The sequence below is a fragment of the Rattus norvegicus genome, chromosome 5 (assembly GCF_021556685.1).
Source record: "Rattus norvegicus strain SHRSP/BbbUtx chromosome 5, alternate assembly SHRSP_T2T, whole genome shotgun sequence".
Classification (NCBI taxonomy): domain Eukaryota; kingdom Metazoa; phylum Chordata; class Mammalia; order Rodentia; family Muridae; genus Rattus; species Rattus norvegicus.
Genome location: NC_141538.1, coordinates 85,870,398 through 85,889,711, shown reverse-complemented (window position 1 = coordinate 85,889,711; position 19,314 = coordinate 85,870,398). Strand labels below are relative to the sequence as shown.

The 19,314-nt window shown below is 40.4% G+C and overlaps 1 long non-coding RNA gene across 1 annotated transcript in view; it reads left to right on the top strand.

Annotated features, from left to right (window-relative positions):
• Positions 1–16,755, top strand: part of LOC148005850 (uncharacterized) — a 30,628-nt gene extending 13,873 nt beyond the window's left edge. Inside the window, exon 3 of the long non-coding RNA XR_015620946.1 lies at positions 13,875–16,755. This is a non-coding gene — a long non-coding RNA (uncharacterized LOC148005850). The remainder of the gene's footprint in view (positions 1–13,874) is intronic.
• Positions 16,756–19,314: the final 2,559 nt, after the last annotated feature.

The window sequence follows — 19,314 nt, the reverse complement described above, 5'->3', positions numbered from 1 at the left end:
ACTCTCTCATTTTGAGCACAAAGTAATATTCAAAAACATCTACATATAATATTGCACATCCAAACATCATAGCCCTGACCACAGATCTATTTTCTTACCACTACTTGCTCTATTTCTTCTCAAATCCAGATTATGCTCAGGTGGATATCACTTCAGGAATCTCATAAAAAACACATGAACCTTCTCTCTTTAAACATAAACCTTTTTGTGTAGATAACTCTCTTTACCAAATGGCCCCAACTTGCCTATCAGCCCAAACTCACCAGCTTGGCCACAAGCATAGACTCTAGAAATACTTCTACAATTTTTCATCAGACCCAATTTGGACATATATTATTATTCCAGAAATCTAAATAGACCAAGCAGTAACACTTAAGAATGAACAAGAGCTAACAATGAAAGCAAAGGGCCCATACCAAGGAACTAAGAGACCCAGAATCATGACCTCAGCTCAAGTGTGATCTCTTGCACAGATTTGCAGGACAGGAGTATCCTGGCAGCTACATTACTCTCCGGTGATGATTTTCCTAGCTGTCAACTCAGAAGTTTGGCTTCTTGGGCTCCTTTATAAGGTTTTCAAAGCTGTGAATGATTAGGAACAGAAGCTACATGTGAGTCAGAACCATCATGTTGAGTGACTGAACACTTCTATTTAAATACCATAGAAAAAGGTATGGAAAATTTAGACAACAAAATATAGCTCAAGTCTGTGCTTTGGGTAGGTTTAAAGGAATCCACAATTGTCAACATAGCTATCTTTTGCCAGCTGTTGTGGTGAGCACAGGATCATAGACTCACCCACTAAGTTTCTCCACTAAAGAAATTTAACCTGCTTCTTTTTGCCAGCATCCAATTTCAAACTCTGGTTTACAAACATCTCAAATTCCAAGAAACAGAGTAAACCGAAAAGCTACTACTCAGATCATCCAGTTTTTTTTGGCACTTGGCGTCTGTTTCCCATAGGGTAGGAAGGGTTGAGCAATCCCAAGCCTCCTTGAGGATAGGCAATATTGCATGGCACTGATACTTAATTTCATTACTTTTAGCCATCCAGCCTTTGGTACTTCAGCTCGTTGGGTTCCAGCCGTGAATAATTGGTAGAGCTCCCACTGATTCCTGATTAGCTGCTTTTGATTAGGGCCTAATGGCTTCATTCGGTCCCTAATCTGGGGGATGAGTTGCAGGACTGCCAGCTAACTCCTCAAACCGAATTGCAGTTTTTCCAAGCCCCGAAGACATCACTTAAACTCCCCACATGTAACAAACCCACTCAGTGCTCCCTTCCTTTTCCTCATTGCCTCCGGACCACCCTGCGCAGAAGCAAAACAAACAGGAAGCCTGTGACCTAGCTTTAGGCTGCTAGAGCAGATGTCAAATAAAAGAGGCCTGGAAGCCAATGATCTCGCTCCTAGGAGGAAAGCAGCCCTTCAGAACCAGTTCAAGCATGGCACTCAAAGGAAAGACTTGGTGTGTGAAAACCTCCCCGCATTCTTCCACACTCACAGTTTGGATTCTTTGGAAAGTAAAACCATCTCTGTGCTGTGCTCTGCTTTGGTCTCTGCTTACTAAGCCTTCAACCTGAGACTTACAGCAAAGGTCAGAAAACAATTTCTTTCCAGAATCCTAGCTAATCATTCCTAATGAGCGTCTCTGACACTACCTTTATACCCTCAGATGGCAATCATGTACAAAGAAGCCAGACAGCCTGAGATACACAAACATTACCTCAGAATTCCAATGAGAATGCACACTTAACACACAGATTCTCAGGCTTTAGAGTTTTACTCAAGAACTTTGTTTAGTTCAACATTTCACTGTAAAGTAAGCAATTTAGCTAGCATTTGCTTAATATTTACTGTGTGAGAAATGCTATTTGAATCCAAAGAAGCAGAGATGACTAAGATTCTATCCTTTAACTCAAAAAAGTCCTTGCCTAATTTGACTATTAGTATCCCTCTACAGACATCATGTAGTATATGATGTGTTCAACTATAATCACATACACATATGTGCATATATGTATATGTATATTTCCATGGATGTGTTTGTGAATATCAATCACATATGTTAAATTGACAAAATATAGCAGGTATATATTTGGAAGTATGTGTATATATACCATGAGGCATACACCCATGAATATATATATACATATATATATGTATGTATGTGTGTGTTTGTATGTATATATATATGTATATATATATATATATGTATGTGTATGGGTATGTCTGTGTGTATGCATAAATGTGTGTGTGTGTATGTATGTGTGTTTGTGTACACAAAAGTAGTCTATATTCCCTCTGCACTCGTGCTCCTTGCAAGTCAACTGTTATTAAGAATTACTATATTGGTACTTAAAACGATATTTTATGTTCATGAGTATCCATTTTTTTTAAACTTTTTATTGGTTATTTTATTTTTTTATGTTCCAAATGTTATCCCTCTTCCTGGTTTATCCTCTGTAAACCCCCTATCCCATTGCCCATCCACCCTGCTTCTATGAGGGTGCTCCCCTACCCACACTCCCTCTTGCCTTACCACCCTAGCATTCCCCTACGTTAGGGCATTGAGTCTTCACAGGACCAATAGCCTCGCCTCCCATTGATGCCAGATAAGGCCATCCTTTGCTACATATTGCAGCTGGAGTCATGGTTCACTCTACGTGTATTCTTTGGTTAGTGGGTTAGTTCCTGGGAGCTCTGGTGGGGTCTGGTTGGTTGATATTGCTGTTCTTCCTATAGGGTTGCAAAGTCCTTGAGCTCCTTCAGTCCTTCCCCTAGTTGTTCCATTTCGGTCCTTATACTGTCCAATGGTTGTCAGAGCCTCTCAGGAGACAGTTATATCAGAATCCTGTCAGCAAGCAATTCTTGGCACTAGCAATAGCATCTGGGCTGCATGTGGAATGGATCCCCAGGTGGGACAGTCTCTGAATGGCCTTTTTTCAGTCTCTGCTCCACTCTTTGCCCCTGTATTTCCTCTAGACAGGACCAATTCTGAATTAATGTTTTTGAGATGGATGTGTGATCCCAACCCTCAACCAAGGGCTGTGCCTAATCTCTGTATATGGTCTCAACAGGTTCTCATTCCCCTTTGATGGGTATTTCAGCTAATATCATTCCCAATGGGTCCTGGGAGTCTCTTGCTTTCCTGGCATTTGGGTCTTTCTGATGGCTACCCTTAGATCCCCATCCCTCATTGCTTCAAACCCCTGTTCAATTTCCTCACCCTCTGTATATCTCCTCCATCTCCTCCCACACCTGATCCTGCTCCCCCTTTCCCCTCTCCCTCCTCTCATCCTCCCAACTTCCTCCTATCCTCTACTTCCCTTGATTATTTTGTTCCCCCTTCAAAGAATTACTGAATCATCCACACTTTGGTCTTGCTTCTTCATGAGCTTCATATGTTCTCTGTGGGTATTCCGAGCTTTTGAGCCAATATCCCCTCATCAGTGAGTGTATACCATGTGTGTTCTTTTGTGACTGAGTTAGCTCAATCAGGATGATATTTTCTAATTCTAGACATTTGCCAGTGATTTTCATGAAATCATTGCTTTTAATAGCTAGTAATAGTATTCCAATAATAAATGTACCACATTTTTTATATCTATTCCACTGTTGAGAAACACCTGGGTTGTTTCCAGCTTTTGGCTATTATAAATAAGCCTGCTATGAACATGTGTTCTTGTTATATGCTGTAGCATTCTTTGGGTATATGCCAGGAGTGATATAGCTGGATCCTCAGGTAGCACCATGTCCCATTTTCTGAGAAACAACCAGACTGGTTTCCAGAGTACTTGTACCAGCTTGCAATCCTACTAGCAATGAAGGAGTGTTCCTTTTCTCTGCATTCTCACCAACATCTGCTGTCACCTGAGTTTTTAATCTTAGTCCTTCATACTGGTGGAAGGTGGAATCTCAGGGCCATTTTGATTTGCGTTTCCCTAATGACAGTGGAGGTTGAACATTTCTTTAGGTGCTTCTGGATAAAAATAACATAATCCAAGTGTTTCCATGCCCAAGAAATGATTAGAGCAGTGCTCATGATGGATTAATGAAGCATCAAGAGCATAGAGTAGCAAACCAGAGAAGGCCTAGATAGATGTGTTTTGGACATAGAGTAAGAGTAGGCAGGTAACTCACAAAAACTATGGCTAAGACAATTATCTACACAGGCTATTCTAGGATTGTCAATTCTAAATTCCTGGATTGATGCCCATCAATATCAAAACAAGGTTAAACTAGATGTCTAGAAGGGCTTCAGTACTGTGTCTAACCCTTGCCTGGCTTCCACTAGTGTTTGTCAGTTGCTAGACCTTAGACAGGTTCTCCTGTCCTACTGACTGATTGCTTTGCATTTACTCTTGTTACAATCTCCAGTTCTCAACCACTGTTGGTATGACTGTTACATAATCGGAAGAAGGGGTATGGTGTTGGGGCAAAGCATAAACATTAAGGGCATGTAGTTCTCATTTCTAATTCTCATTACCATCACAGCTGTAAAACATTGAACAAACTATTTTTCATAAAATCTACTTTATATCAATAAAAAGAATAATCTGTAAGCAAGAGATGTAGTTCAGAGGTTAAGAGGTTGGTCTTCCTGAGCACCCATGTACAGTTCTACTATATGCAATAGTTCCATATAGTAGCTCACTACTCTCTCTTACTCCAACACCAAGGGATCCAGCACCGTCTTTTCACATGTGTGGGTACCGCCTGCATGTTCTGCATGGATATGCCTGCAGGCAGAGCACTAACACACATTAAAACTAAAATAAAGCTTAAAATTTAACAACAATCATATCTCATTCTCAAACATTTTTGAGAATTACAAACATAAGGAACTTAGAAATTTTCTGACACGTGGTAGGTGCCTTGTAAATGGGAAACACTATTGCCTCCTCCGATTTATTTATAGTTCATTCACTTAAGAGAATATGTTTCCTTGCTACCTGAGAGTATATCATTTCGGGGATATTTGTATGTATAACATGAAACACTGTGCCTGGCATCATAGCAAATGTTTAATAAACAGCCACTAATGGGAGAATAAACAAATGGCAGCTTCTAATTGGTAGCTCAATTAACTGAAATGATAACTCTTGATTTGGGTTGTAGAGAAGTAAGGGAGGCAATTTGAGATAGTTTACAAGCTAAGGCAAGTTTACATGAAGAGCTAATATACTTTAAACATCTAGGAAACACCAAGAATTTTGCAATAGAAGATTGATTTGTATACATAATTGGTGAGAGGCAGCATACCACACAGACAACATTCGCGATGTGTTTCATAACTCGTACTAAGAAGAAGCATATAGAAAATGATGTAGGAATAGACACAGCTCAGGATTGTCATTTGAGAAAGTCATAAAACATGGATATAGTTTGTCCCAGCTCTTACAGCCCCATGAGGAAGATCTAGATGTTTAGCTTAACATGTAGAAGCCATGTCTCTCCAGTAATGAGCAAAGAATTTGAGCAACAATTGTCCAGTGAAGAGACCTACAATCTTTGTATTTAATAGGTAACATCCTCGTTTCAATGTATGTCTCCCCATCACTGCATAAGATGAGAAAGTTTAGGGGGCAATAAAATGATACAACTTTATCAATTTCATTTTCTTCAGTTTTCCTGATTAAAATTTCTTTCACTAAATAAACTCTGGGAGGGGGTTTCAAATAAGCATGATTCCTGAGGGTATTGTTAATGTACTCTTAGATGGACAGCTAATATGCTGTGGTATTGTGTGTCTGTGTGCATGTGCTTATATGTGTGCTTGTGTGTGCCTGCGTGCGTGCCTGCTTTTGTGCATGCGTGCATGCATGTGTGCGTGTGTTATTTGGAGATGGGTATGGAAGGAGTATTATATACTTAAGGATCAGAGAAGACATCTGGCCTTTCTGCAAATTTGACTTGTGTCAAATCTCTCTGGTTCTACTGCTTCATCTTGACTCGCGCCTTCCCCACTATCTGTTAATTATGATGAGAATTGCCAGTAATTGAGTACTTGCCAAGTTTAAAAACTATGCTAAGCATTTTACATACACGATCCAATTCAGTCCCCAAAACTGTCCCTAGAGAAATCCATTAGCACTACCATATTTAAAAACATCTTAAATCAGAGAGGCAAATTAGCTTGCCCATTGTTACACTGCAAATTGATATACACTATGGTTATAGAGAATGTCTCTGTGCCCCAAAGCCTAGGTCACAATTTTCACTTTATTTTCTTGTGTGATGAGGATTCTGGGAGCTACTGTGAGAGATCATTCCCTCAACTATGAAAACAAGAGATCATAGAGAGGAATCATGTCTCGCTGCATCCAAATTTGAATCCCCGAAATATTGACACAGCTTCAAAGTATCTCCAGAATTTCCTTTTAAATCTAAGAATATACTCATTGTGGATGAGCAAGATAGCTCAGCAGTAAAGTACTTGCAGTTCAAGACTGGTAACCTGAGTTCAATCCCAGGAGTGCATGTAAAGATGCAATTCTGACCTTCATATCCATTCTGTGGCATAGACCCTGCCATCAAATCATGCTTATATGCAATAATAAATAAAGTTTAAAATGCATAGTTATACATAACATAGAAGATCCAAAGCAAAGTTTTGAAAATGTCAGAATCAAGAAGCACAGAAGTAAAGCTAGTCTATCCAAAAAGCTAAATCAGCTTCTAGCATCCTGTCAAAGGACCAGAAAAAGAAAATCAGTTGCTTGATGAACAGAACTTATAAAGAAAATATATCTAAACTCCTCAGAGAAATCTAAAGCATATAATCCCATCAAAGATGACAGGATAGTCAAAGGGCAAACTTAAAGAATTGGCCATATGCCAGTTATAGAGATAGGGAAAATAAAATAGCAGAGAATTAAAGAATGTTTGTTTTCTGGTAGAAAGGCAACTTTTTTCCCCCTAGGGATAAACATTTCAGCCATGTCCTAATGTTGGAGAAGCATGGCAGCAGGCAAGTTAGAGCAGGAACCTGGGAGATCACATCCACAATGATAAACACCAAGCAGAGAGCAAATGGGAAGTAGGATGAGGCAACAAACTCTCAAAGCTCACAGTCGGTGCTGTATTTTCCCCCAGTACAGCTGCACCTCTTCTTTACCTGCCCCGAACAATGGCACCCATTGGGGAAACAAAACATCAAATATAAGAGAGTAAGGGGACATTCTCATTAAAACAACTACAAGTAATAACTGGGTCTCAAATCAAGAAGAAGAGGAGGAAGAGCTAGAATCGTTAGGTGACAGGAAGCAAGCATTCATCGTAGATCTAGACCCAGATATGTGAAGAGAGTAGGTGCTATATTAATTAATGATGATGATGATGATGATAGAAGAAGGAGGAAGAGGAGGAGTAGGAAGGAGAGTAGACTAGAGCATGGGGTTAGTGGGGACTGGCATGGCTGGATAAATAAAGGGGTAAAGTCATGGAAGGGCAGGATTTTAAAAATCACACAAAAAGGAGGTTTTTGTGAGAAAGATGTGTGGTTCTAAGAGATAAAGGGGGAAAGGTTAATTAGGGTCAGGATGTTAAGTACCTTAAGTTCTTTGCTAAACGATTAGACTTTATCCCATATGCACCTTATGGCCATACAGTCTGTATCACATGGCCAGTCTGGTGCTGATTTGATTTTGTTCAGCTGAGAACCAGGAGGCATATATTCCTGGAGAGCTCAACAGAACCTCACTTATGGAAACTGTACTTAAAACGTGGCTACAAAAACAAAACAAAACTGTTGAAAAAAAAAATCCTCACCACTTTAAGTTCGTTTCCTCTTCCTGTGCACCCTTCCTCTGTCCTCATGTCACCCACTCATCAACTCTTACATAAGACTGTTTTATTAGGAAATACTACCTAAGGAAGTTTGAATACCATGTGGTTTACTTTAGAGTTTTAGATTTTTCCGTGTATTTGAAACTATACTATTTAAAAAGAAAACAAAATTCCATTGTCTCATTGCCTGACTTAGGGAAAGTTTTGTAAGACAGAAAGATTAGGAAATGAGATTAAAAAAAAAAAACCTTACTCATTCCTTCTAAAATATTTTCAGAATGCACTAATAAAATTTCACTGGGATTATTTGTAAAGAACTTGATGCCAAAATTCCATCTTTTACAAAAGTGGATGCCATACCTGTAGAGATGCACTCACACAGCTAAGCAATAGGGACTTAGTTTGTTGATAGAATCCCTTGCCTATCCTTTGGTACCTTTGGTATCAATGTGCAATGTCTACAAAAGAGAAATACAAATAAAATCAATATTTCATACAGTGGATCGATATTGCAAGATTGGAGTCGGGAACACTGAGGCTTTGCATAGTACTTGGTAACTGTTTCTGTATAAAATTGGTGATTAGTATCAAATGGGGTAATATACCAAAACCTCTTCCTTTTTTCTGGAAACAGCTACTCAGATTGAAAGAAACAAAACACACTAAGGATTTTTTTCTTTAATGGTCTCTTTTTATTTCCAAACACAAATGGAAAGACATGGTTCACATTGAATGGGTAGTTACTCTTCTTGTTCACTACAGAAAGCCCTAATGACTCTCTTGTTCATCAGAGAGTTTTCTCTCACTTAAAACATGGGTGACAAGTGAAAAACAGAAAGAGGACATCAGAAAAGGCCACTTTGTCTGACCTCAAAGAGGAGGGGATAGCTAGGCTAGGGATTGCTCCTGCTCTTGAAGATTTTCTGGTAGCCACAGTTGGCTCTGTCTTGGTCAACTTCCAGATTTGTGTGCTAGAGAAGACAGAGTCTCTATAGTTTCTTTTCCAGCTACAATAGAAAATAGTTTATTGTTTGCCCCACACTATCTTGCCAGCAAGAACACGCGGGGACACACGAATCCTTCTGCAGCTAAAACGTTTATTGTATCTTAAAGAGAGGGCCCGGGGCGCCAGCATGGCACGGCTTATATACACCCTAGCGTGGTGCATCCACACCTGATTGGTCGCTTACCCATGATATCATAGGCACGCCCCGGAGTGGGCAAAGACCTGGCACGAAGGCACTCTTGCACATGTGCACACAGTTAACTTCCTGAAAGGAAGTCGGCTGGCACGGCGGAGGCCAGCGCCATCTTGTAATGGCGAAAGCTATCCTGGCTTTCCACGTGGGGCGCAGTGGAAGCCAGCGCCACCTTGTGGTGGCGAATGTTATTGCGGCTCTCTACAGTTGTTCACCTCTCGCTTTGTCTGAAGATCTTAGAAGGCATTCATGCTTTAGGAATTCATAGTGTTCAAGTGAGTCTATCAGAAAAATAACCCTAAAAGGGAGCGACTGTGGCCCTTTGAAGGGCTGGGAGCACATCCTTTCGTTGTGTATTCCATCCTGCTTCAGAGAAAGGGAAATCTAATGAATTCCTGGAGGAAATGAAGGAGAAAAGGTACAGGGAAGCCTGGGATTCTGGTCAAAAGAAGTATCCAAGGATCTTCTTACCTAGGCCTTCTTAATCTAACAGCTCTAAACTGTATTATACTTTTTGCATCAAAATAAACATGTGTAGCTGATAAATGGGCCAGACATCACTATTGAGCATATTGGCATGTTGGCCTCAACTCTGTTGTAGCATGGTCCTCTTTTATGTTGTTGACAGTCTTTGTATGTTTTTATATTTTAGTTCCTATGGGAAATTCTCCTGAATCCCTGCCAGGCTGCATAGGAAGGGATGGCTAATTTCAGAGAGAGGAAATGGATTAGCATCATAATCAGTTTCATCTAGAAAAACCTCTTATCTAGTTTGGGTATTGAATTTTCTAAGAGGAAGTCTCCTGAACAGAACAGAGCTACTTCAAGAAAAGTAAATAAAAAGGTAATACCTTTTAAATTACCATAGAAATCAATAGCAATAAAGGGGGAGTTTAGAACAAGGCTCTCTTGGCTATCCAGTAGCTCTATGAACTTAAATCAAACACAAGTATGCTTCAAATGGAAAGATTTAAGGAATGAAAGAAAGAAGGTAGTTTGGTTGAATGGATGAATGATGTGTGCATTAAACAAGGGATAAGAGACATTGAAGTGAGATATTGGTGAACTAAATAAGGATGCTGAATTTATAAGTACATTCACATGTTTTTATTTCCTTTCCTAGTGTTTCCATTGCTGCCCCAAAGATAAAGATTTATCATTTCCCTACATGATAATTAAGTGGCAGAAGTCCAAACTGCTGAACACTTTCATTTTGTTCTGTAGGCTTCCTCAGTGAAGCCCCATTTTTCAGATTTTATCTCATAAGCATATTGAGGTGTCTCATGACAAGGCATGTCACTTGTCAGAGATGTTATCAAGTTTGGCCAAACCTACTATTCCCTTTAGAAGTGAGCAGCTGCAATTGGAATAATAATAGTGCCGCTGCACAAGATCATGCCAGGATCTGTGCACTAACGCATATTCTATCTATGCCCAGGATAACATATGAAGGACAAATGTCTATTTTGTGGTAGTGTGCATGTGCAAGCACGTACACACACACACACACACACACACACACACACACACACACACACACACACCACAATGAGCATTCATATGGAGTAATCTTGAATACTATTCCTTAAGAACCATCCATCTTATATTTGTTTGTCTTTCTTTTTCTTTCTTTCTCTTTCTTTCTTTCTTCCTTCTTTTTTATTTTTTATTTTTATTTATTTTTTTTTTGAGACACGGTTTCTCTGTGTAGTTATTTATCCTGGAACTCACCTGAATTTTAATCCTGAATTCTGGGATTAAAGATGTCGCAACAACCACCTAACTTACCTTATTTTTGTTTTTGTTTTTGAGCAGTGTCTTTCATTATCCTGGAGCTTAATGAGTAGTCTAAGTTGCCTGGCCAGAGAGCAAGAGTGATTCATTTGTCACTAATTTACCAATGCTAGGATTATCAGATTCCTACAATGCCTGGCAGTTTTTATATGGGTTTTGGAAACATAACTTCTATCTTCTTGAGTATGTCACAAGCCCTTTAGAAACAGGGATATCTCCTAAACTCGGTATTTCTCTTTTATATTTCAAACAGGGCTCTCATAAATTTTTGATCTTGCCCAAACCCACCACAGTGATAAGGAACATTGTTGAGATTGGAACTCAAGTCTTTCTTTTATTCCACGAGCTAAGGTATTCTCCCCTACCTAGAGCTGACATGACGAGTATAGTCTTAGTTACACAACTCCTGTTTACTTCCCTTCTACATCTCAGAGTTTGTGCAGATTTTATTAGGCCACTGCTATAGAGTTCTCCAGTCTTAATTTTTCTCACTTATTCTTCAAATCGTTTCCATTGGTCTAATCAAAGAGTAAAAATGGAACAAATAAATAGCTGAATAAAAAATACATGGGTAAGTGTGTGACAGAGAAATGATGGGAATGAAGAAGTGGAGTGGGTAAGGTGAGCCAGTTCAGGTGGTACTACTGATAATATTGAAAAGCTGCGACATCAGTAAAAACCATCCACTACAGTCTATATCAGCTGAAGAGAACTAAAAAGGTGTGAGTGGCTCGAGAAGTGAAGGGGGAAAGTCGCATAGAAATATTTGAAGGCTGACTACATAGGTCTCCGCATTGCAGTGTTGGAAGAATGGAGAAGTCATAACTGGGCTACAGCTCACATATCTGATAGATTAAATCATACAGAGTAAACTTTTCTCCTCAAATCCTGCTAGGTGAATTTGGCACAGGTCCAGCTATAGGCTTTCTTCCAACCTGTGTTGTCAGGAGTAGGATGCAGGTGATGGGAGAAACATGGGTCCCAGGAAGATCAAGGCGCATGCTTTTATGCCTCAATTAAAGTTCTGCTTGTAAGGCTTACAAACACAATTTAACCTTTCTCTGCTGGGCTGGGCTAGACACAAAGACAGGCACTGGGTCTTTAGAAACATGGCTCCCTTGAGCTTCTCATAATTAACAGTTCCCTCCTGCTCTACAGGGAAGGGTTTTGGTATACAACACGGCAGGCATCAGAGAAAGGAAGCTGTGGTAGTCAGGGTATGCAGTGTGGGCTGTCTGCCGAAGACTGCCTGTCACAGCCTGATAAGGCTTCAAGACACAAATGCTTGAGGAAGGGAATTAAGAGATAATGTCCAAACAAGGGAGAGAGATGAAAAGGAGGAGGGGAAGGAGGGTGGCAATTTACCTTGTGTGCTGTAGTGGAAAGAATGACCATTTAAAGCAAGAGAACCTACAGCTTGCCCTGTTCAGAATTTGTCACTTTCTGGGCTGCCTTTGGACTGCATGATAGGTCTCAAACTGCCTTTTGGTGAGAATTAAAAAAAACAAAACAAAACAAAAAAAAAAAAAAACAAGATATCTCTGAAAATTTGCTACAAAGACTCTATCATTGCTCTTTTGGAAAAATTGTATTACAGTATTAGTTTCCAGGCTCCCATTGATGCACTTGATAACCTTCCCATGCAAGCTTTTGTTCATCACCATCTAGCCACTCAAGCAGAACACATGCTGGACTAGTCAGGGTTCTCTAGAGTCACAGAACTTATAGAATATCTCTCTATATTGAGGGAATTTATTGTGATGACTTACAGTCTGTAGTCCAACTAACCCAACAACAGTCAGCTGTGACTGGGAAATCCAAGAATCTGGTAGTTGCTCAGTCCCACGAGGCTACTTGTTTCAGGAGGTCTTCTGTGGAAGTAGCTTCCAACAGATGTGCTGGCAAGTAAGTGCAAGCTGACAAGAGTGAATCTCCCTTCTTCCGATGTCCTTATGTAGGCCTCCAGCATCCTTCTTCCAATGTCCTTATGTAGGCCTCCAGCACAAGGTGTGGCCGACATTAAAGGTGTGTACTTCAACTCCTGGATCTGGGACTCATTTTGGCCCTGGGTGACCTTGAACTCAGAGATCTCCTTGCCTCAGTCTCCAGGAATAAAAGGCATGCACTACCTTGCCTGGACCTAAACTCTTCATGACTAACTATGTCTTAAAATATCCATGCCAAAATCCAGGTTGGAAACTTGTGTCTTCCAGCATAAGATCTGGATTGCAGCTGAGCCCTCCAATTCTGGACTGTAGTTCATTCCAGTTATTGTCAAGTTGACAATAAAGGAATAGCCCTTACATTTGTATTTACTTTCCACTCCAGTGTGGGCTATTGAATAACTTTGGATGCCCCACAAGTGGAACTGTGCCTTTGACAGAAAAATCCTGATGTCCAGAGGACAGGGGTACCACAGAAACAGTTAAGCTTCAGAAATACAGATAAAAGTATTTGGTTGATTTGTCTGAAAAGTAGAGGGGCAGGCAACATACAAAGGAGTCAAGGGAGGAGAATACTGGAGATCAGCTTGCTGTTGTATACTTGACCTCGCCTCGGAACAGCAGGAGTCAGAGGCTTAATGGACCTGGAATAATGCCCTCCAGGCCCCCAGTGTTGAAAATGGCATGATTCCTAGGTGAAGGTATTATATGGCATACTTAAAATCGACCAAGAAAGTAATAGAACACTGTGTTCCTAATACATGACAATTGGAGCTGTAGAAGTTCAAGACCATCCTCAGATCCATCATAAAAGCAAGGACACTCTGGGCTGTAAAGAGACCCTTTATCAGAAAAAAAATAAAATTAAAACTATAATTAACAAAAAGAAAATCGTGGATGTAAAGCAAACACTATGGGAAAATAATGGAGATGTTCCTGGCCTCCACACTTTTGGATGTACTTTTGTACCCAAAGTCAAATTTGTACAGTATTTCAATGTCAGTTACATCTCAGAGAACTAGGGGTGTACAAAAACCAGAAGCAGTTAAATGCCAAGACTGGCCTTCTAATGGTACACTCATGGTGAGGGGGGTGTTGGGAGACTGGGGGGTTCTTAACACCTTCTTATCATGTTAACTGATTTGCAGAATCTTCAAGAAAGTCCACCTGGTTGCAGAATCGATTTAATCCCCCAGTGAATCTTGGCACCTCGTTTCCTGGGCTTTGGAAGACTGCCTGCTCATTCAATCAAAAGTCAAGGGACAACAGAGGGGAGCAGGCTGCTTGGTCTGCATAGCAGCAACTCCTCCTTCCTAATAGAAATCGGATTCCCAACCTCAAAGAGGGTTTGAATCATCTCGTTTAATGTTCTCCGTATTTGAGTGTTCATACCCTGCCGTATCTGATCCCTAAGTAACACCGAGTCACAGACTTTGAGGGTGAGGGGAAACAAAGAAAAAAGAAAGAAAAAGTATATCCCAAAGAAAAACGTTCAATGCTTTTACATCAAACAGCTCATTCATCCCCGATGGCCTGGCGAACTCCGGGAGTCCAGCGCCTGTGGTAAATAAGAAGACAGCTAGCGCACCCGCCAGACTGTCCCCATCTTTTATTGTCTCCTGAGCGAATGCTGGCGCTGCTGAAGAGGTTTGTGAGCACAGCAGCTGCCGGTGCAAAGCTGAGCTTACATCCTTCCTAAGAGTCAGGGAGCCACCCCTTCAAAGTTCCGTTTTGAAAGCTGTCAGCGACTTGAAAGGCAGCTCAGAAGTGTTTGCAGGCACACACACTGCCCAGTGGGACCTGGTAGACCTGGCTCCTTGCTTAGAAGAGTACAGTATGCAGCCTGCAGAGGGACCTGGCCCTGGCAGTCCAGGAACCACCAACTGAGTGCAGACTCCAGTGGCCTGGTTGCCACAGGACATCCCAACACTCTTCAAAGTTTTCCAAATGAAGCCCTTGTGCTTCCCTGTTTCATGCAAAGGGGAAAAAACCCAGCAGAGTCAGGGGGCATTGGGGAAAGAAGAAAGAAAGAAAGGAAAAGAACCCTAAAATCTTTCAAGGAAAGATAAAGCTGAAACTTCAGAATAGAGGTTCTCTGCTCTCTTGCCTGGCTCCGTGCATTCTAATTACAGTCTGACGATGGAAAGTGCTAATTCCAAGAAAGATGGATATCTGGGGCTTACTAGGAATTTAGGTAAAGAAAACCAGAGAACTAAGCTAGTGACATAAAAAGAACTGTGAAGGTTTGAATGGTGAGAAGTGTGATTCTTATTGATCCCCAAGAAGGCACTATAGACAGAGGTCCTCCCCCAGTTTTACCAAGAAACACATCATATAGATTATATTTGACATCACAGATGAGAAAACCAATTGCCAAAGAGGATAGGTGATATACTCAGACCAACACAGGCTCTATTGCTGGACATTAGCTTTAAAGACAACGTGTGTTTTAAGACATACCATTTGCCTGCTAATCTTTAAGTAGATAGACAAATGAAATTAACAAAGGAAAAGAGGACAGCTAACCAAGTCGGGTTTTAGTCTAGCAGTGTAAAGACGGGAGCTGTAAAAAAGACTCGCAGACTACTATGGAAATACCAGTACTCTATCAAATAAACAATGTCATTACATATTCATTCACAAAACACAGGAATGACATCAATCAAACACAGAGAATATGCAAGGCTCTTTAGAAAATGTTCTAGGGAATAAGGGAAGGCAGGTCTCATAATCCTGGGAATCCACAGTATAATAAAGAAGCAGTTTAAAGAATCATCTGTGTGGCAGAGACGGTAAAAGGAAGGCAAAAGGAAGCCAGTAGTGGTAGACAGCTAAAGCTGGTGTGCAGGTATGCAATGATGTGCAGAAGATGCCCAGTGTTTACCACGGAGTGATAACAGTGACCAATGCTGCTGGTCCATAGCCTCTTGCTATCACTTTCTCATTGTGTAACCCTTTGCCCATCAATTAACTGTTGAGGTTAGTGGACACACATACACATTCAACAAGAAAAGCAGAGTTAGAGAGACGGCTCACCAAACAATAGCAACTTCTTACCAGAGGTGCAGAGTTCAATTCACATTAGATGGCTCACAACTCCCTGTAACTCCAGATCTATGGGAACCAATGCTTCATTCCTCTGTGGGCACTTGCACAGATGTGGACACCCACACCACACACACACACACACACACACACACAGAGAGAGAGAGAGAGAGAGAGAGAGAGAGAGAGAGAGAGAGAGAGAGTGAGAGATGCACAAAATATATATCTTTCACAATATTGACCAAATAAAAATAAATGTGAAATGCATAAAGCATTACTTAGCACATTTTGAGTGATGACTATATTCTCATTGTGGCGATTTGGCTTTTCTCATTCAGTCCTCTAGAGGGTCACATAAGTAAACTGAGCACAGAAAGTTTATATGGTCGGCTACAGGCCACTCATCTAGTAAACAAAACTTTAGGCTCATACTCTCTCTATATCTGTACAGTGTCACCTCCAGTGTCATCGATTAAAAGTTCTGTGAGGGTAGAGAATTGGAGTGTTGTAAATGGTCAGCCAAAATTATCTTCTGCTGTCTTCAGTCATGTTAATAGCCATTTATCATCCACCCTACTATCTGCTTTAGCATTCTTGTGACTATCAGAACTTTTGGAATATATTAATACATATTAGCAAACCACGAGCTTCTACCAACCCAGAAGCTGATAATGTCATCAGATTGCAGTGGAGAGTATAGCAAAGACTTCAGTGATGTGTAATCTACCTACCCACCAATGAACCTAACCACATACTTGGTAACTGAATTAATTTATGGCTATCCTCTGTTCTGTTACTACAAAAAGTTCATATAAAATACCTTCACAGTGAGACAAATTATTCTGCACCACCTAACCCCTGTTCCTCGGCCATGGTAATTCATGTTAGGCTTAGTATAAACTATCATGTATAATCTTTAGAGCAAGAACTGTGATCTGAACTGACAAAAATTTCCAAACATGGACATGATTCTTCCTCTTTCTACCTCTGCCTCTTTATTGTCTGTCATGTGAAAATCTGGAAGCAAGCAAAAGGTCTCAGTCAAGCAAAGACACTGAAATAAAAATTAGCATTGGAGGTTGATTGCTTTAACAAACCTCACACCCAGTACAAAACTCCCAATTTTCTGAATATCTGCAAACATAAGAGTGTCACTCCATTTAAAGAGTCTCCGATTTGATAATGTCACAGACCCACCAGTCACGTTATGGTTGTTGTAGCTGTTGTTGGTGTTGCTCTCCTCTTCTTGTTCCTCATCTTCCTCATACTTCTTCTTCCTCATTATTTTATATTGAAAAATATATTTTGTTCTCATATAATACTTCCTGATTGGTCTCAGTTCCTCCCCACCTCCACTACTGATCCATTCCCTTTCTGTCTATCTTTTGCAAACAGTCTTCCAAGGTATAATGCTTGGCTCTGCTATGTTAGGCTATGCTCTGAGAAAACTCACACGCCAGAATTATACAAATCAGACAGGAAAGAGACCAAGAGAAGGAACAAAGAACAGAGTCCCACTCCAGATATTTATTCTTATATGAAAATGTGAATTCTACCCATATGTTTTCTGTCAATTGGGAAAAGTGTAATCAGTCTGATCTTTTTAATTTTGATTTTTTTAAAAGTTATACTCATCTCCCTTTAAGTATTTCACCTGAAAATGGAACATCTTTATTTTTCTACATCTTCTTTTAAAGAGTACCTCAGTCACTTTCCTCAATAAAGGATGGAGCAAGCTAGCACATCCATATTCAAATAAATACGCTAGACAGAGACAGATGTGTGAGCCCAACCAGAGTCTGATACATGAACTCCCATTTGGGTACCCACTTCATAAATGCCATCTTGGACATTCCCTTCCACCTTGGAAAGGGAAAATTCAGTGCCAGCAATAACATTGTTAGTTCATCTGCATTTCTGTTGTGGACAGGAAAACCAGGTAATTAATTGTTTCTCTTCTGTGTTAGGCAGTGGCTTTCTTTGGAAAAGTTGAGCATTCCTCATCTAGCCATGGTTTCTGCAATTAAAATTATCCACAGCCAGGCGTTTGATTAATAGCTAGGAGGTTTCTCCTTTGCTGACAAATGAGAAAAGGAGAAATCAGATAGGGAGAGGCTGAATGCATTTGCTTAGTACAGGGCAGTTAATGTTCTTTCCAAAGAAAGAAGTGCAGTAATTTCCTAGGGACCGAAGAGAGAAAAAAAATTCATCAAAGTGTGCACAATAATGGATACAGAAAACAGATGTGCATGCTTCTCAGGAGTAATGTGGGAGGGGCAGTAAGGGCTAATCTCTCAAGCTGGAGAACACATCCATTCACATCACTCGAACAGAAAAATTAATGCCCAGAAATGTCACCTGGTTTCCCCATGGTAACACCACCAGCCCAAAATTCAAGGGCAGGTGAGGCCAAATTCTTTATTCCGCAGAGACACAGAGTAACATTGTTCAGATAAGTTCTGCCCAAGTATTTCAAAGAAAGGAATTTGAACTCTGAAAGGAGAATCCTAGACCCCACTCAGCTCTCTCTCCAGCATCACAGCTGCATGTGGAAGATGTATTTAGTGACCAAGAATAAGCTCTGTAAGAGGTAAATTGGCCACTCTCTACATTTTGTTCATAGTTCTCACTATTCCCCCAGCAACTGTCCTGTGTAATTAACATCTTTTGCCTCCTCAGAGATTAAGACAGCAATTCTTCCACTACAGCCCAAGGGTGTTCTCCCATGACTAAACCCCATAAGTTCCCCGAACCCCTTCCTAAAGGTCCCAGGGGAGTTACAAGAGAAGTGAAGCATAGGGGGATTGAAAATAGCAGCTAATTATAGGACATCTGCAGTCCATGAGGGTAAACTGTCAGAACCAAGGCAAGCCAACTGGGTATAAATATGTGACTTTGTTCAAAATAAATAACTAGGCAGAGACTAAAACCAAGAGGAGACTGAAAAGACTTTGGGACTACCATAGGATACGCTCCTTAGGAATGAATTATTGTGTTTCTGGATTATCACATTTTGCTATAGGGAGATTCTTAGAAGATCTGAATTTTGACCCTGCAACTGCCAAACCAATCTCGTTTGCCTTTTCTGCAGGTGAACACCCAGCATCTACAGAATAAATCTGACACGCTTTTAAACATTTGAGTTTTCAGTCTTGTTAGGAAATGACATCAGTATTTCTCAAAAGATATCTATAAAGCATTCCAAATTCAAATCCCAACATCCAAGAGTAAAATTGCCTTGGAACACAGGCCAAAGGCCACACACTTCTTCTTGCTGTTTCATTTGATATGTTATTTCAGATTTTTTTGTTTTTGTTGTTGTTTTTCTGTTTGTTTATTCTGTCTTTTGTAAAGCAGAAGCTGAGAAAGTAGAGTGGCAACAGAAATCTTACAAGCCTCACTATTTGGTCCTTCAGAGACAAAGTTTGCTGGTCCTCAGAGCAGAACCTACTCTCTTGCCTACCTATCTCTTAAGTTCTTCAAAGACCTGGATTTCTGATTCTATGCACAGGGCATAGGTCTGCTCCCCCAGCTCAGGATTGT